The 2319-nt window shown below is 40.5% G+C and overlaps 1 protein-coding gene across 3 annotated transcripts in view; it reads right to left on the minus strand.

The window, feature by feature from the left end:
• LOC132126850 (zinc finger homeobox protein 3-like) overlaps positions 1 to 2319 on the minus strand; it is a 208623-nt gene that overhangs the window by 65771 nt on the left and 140533 nt on the right. The gene's annotated exons all lie outside the window — the stretch shown is intronic.

Here is a 2319-nt window from a genome sequence, read left to right on the forward strand (position 1 = left end):
CACACTTTATGCCAGGTTATATATCCATCGATATCATGATGCTATGGGGTCACACCAGTGCCTTAAGGGCAGCAAACTAAACTGGATTCATCCGTATGTCATCCTGATGGATACAGTCAAGTGCATTGACACCTTTGTAACCGGCCTAATGATGTCACTGGTTAAATAATAGCCAATGAGATCACTGCTCTGCATCCTGAGAAGAGACAAAGGGATTTGCCTAATGGGCAGAAAAACCCAACCAGAGATGAGACGGGAAGCTGCACCCTTTCTCATATCTCACGCGCTGTGTATGTATGTGTGTGTGTGTGTGTGTGTGTGTGTGTGTGTGTGTTTGAGTGGGTTTACTTAGCTCTACAAAACTGAACTGATCTGTCCCAAAAAAGTTGGCAAAATCATTATATATATATATGTATATATGATATTTCAAGAAAGTAAGAAGTAAAAAGCATGTAGCATTTTAACGCTGTGCTGCAGCATTGAGTGAGTTTGTCATTTGATTTACCTTCTTCACTTCTTCACTTCTCTAATTCTCTTTTTTTAATCTTGTTTCTCACTTCGCAACCGTAGTGGAAGGAGTAGCAGAACCGTGACCACAGAAGCTGTGCTGGATGTCAAGTTCAGCGACTGGTTCAAATTAGCCACTGCGAGCGGCGACATGCCCAGACGCTGTGCTGTGGCTGGAGAGACGGCACGTACCCACCACCTAAATGCATACCTACCACTTCCTGCACCTCTCTCACTCTCTATGTTTTCAGGATCACTTTGCTCTGTACTCTTGGAATAACCATTCTTCTACTTCCCAGAGGAACATTTTATTGCTCAGATGTTGTTCTTTCATAGCTCAGAAGTTAATGGAGTTCTGTGTAATGTTTTATTCAAGAATCAACTTTGATTTTGATGTTTCTCCTAAAAAGGAGAAATAGACACAGACACAAAAGAGGGAACTGTTGACAATGTGAGAGCATAGGTCTATAATGAAATAAATTGAATTAATGTAGATAGAAAACTTCAGATAATTTGGTAGAATTTGATTAGAAATTGAGATCTTTGATGGCTTTAATTGGGATCGCATTGAAATCTCTGGCTCTTAAATGAAAGGCTTTGCTATCTTGGCCAATCTGAGCACAATTTGTGACATTGTTTTCACACTGACTGAGGAGAAAAGTCAATCTCCATTTAATCTCTGTCTAGGAGATACAACTGAGAACTTAAAGTGATCTTGTTTGTGATTTATCTTTCCTAAACTTTACAAAGTTAATACAAGTCATGTTCCAGATGTGATATAGTGATTTTTTTTATCAAGTTCGGTAAAAATGGCTGTGCTTCAGTTCTCTGGCATAGATTAGACCGGTTTGGATGGATTACTGTACATGTGCATTGAGAAAGAATGAGGGTGAAAGACTGAGAAATGGGGATCTTAAAAACAATCCTCTCCAGCAGCTTATACCACCCCAGTGCACTTTAACAGTAAATAAAGCAATACTTATTGAATTCCTTTGGAATAAATAAGCAGCTAGAAAGTAAACAATAGGAACATAATTGTAGAAAGGAGGCAATCAATGCCTGCAGTCATTTAGCTTGTGTTGATTATGCGTACGCTCGTTTGTGTATGTTTCTTTGTGTCTTTGAGTAAAAAGCAATAGCGGTTAGAGGGAGGGTGTAGTGACAAGCAGTTAAATAATACCCTCTCGCATACACCAGCGCAAAACAAGCACAGGGTAATCCTTCCTCCAGTAATGCCCCTGCATTTCCAAACAATGGTTCTCAATCAGCTGATCAATGTGTCCACATAATTCATTGGGTGAATTGGTCTGGGTGAGAAAGGAAGAGAGAGCAAGGGAACTCTATAGAAGAGATTGTGGCGATGGAGATATCAATACCCAGATCGGTGATAATACGGCAGTGGCAATGTCCTTCAAGGCCTTTATGAATAAGAGCAAGAATATACGCATAATCTAATATTTCAAGTCAAAACCAATGCATTTTACTTGTGCAATGAGCTGAGCCACATTTTACAGTAAGTGACTCAGAGATCAAGCAGGAAATTAAGTTTAATCCAGGGCTGGGTAAAAAAAAAAAAAAGTTGCAAAACTATATTAATCGCTAGACGTCGCCTTTCCACCATGAAGAGCTAATTAACAGCTTAGCCTCCCGTTGTTTTTATGAATGTAGCGTCAAGCCGCATCCGGCCCCGTAGTACAATAACTCTGCCTGCAGGAGGCGACAGCTGTGTGGAGCTCTAGGGGCAACACACACAGCTGTTCCAACTGTCTCTAGACATCTGTGGCTGCCTGGTGCCATCTGGAAATTTAGGAG

This window comes from Carassius carassius, chromosome 3 (assembly GCF_963082965.1).
Source record: "Carassius carassius chromosome 3, fCarCar2.1, whole genome shotgun sequence".
Taxonomy (NCBI): Eukaryota; Metazoa; Chordata; class Actinopteri; order Cypriniformes; family Cyprinidae; genus Carassius; species Carassius carassius.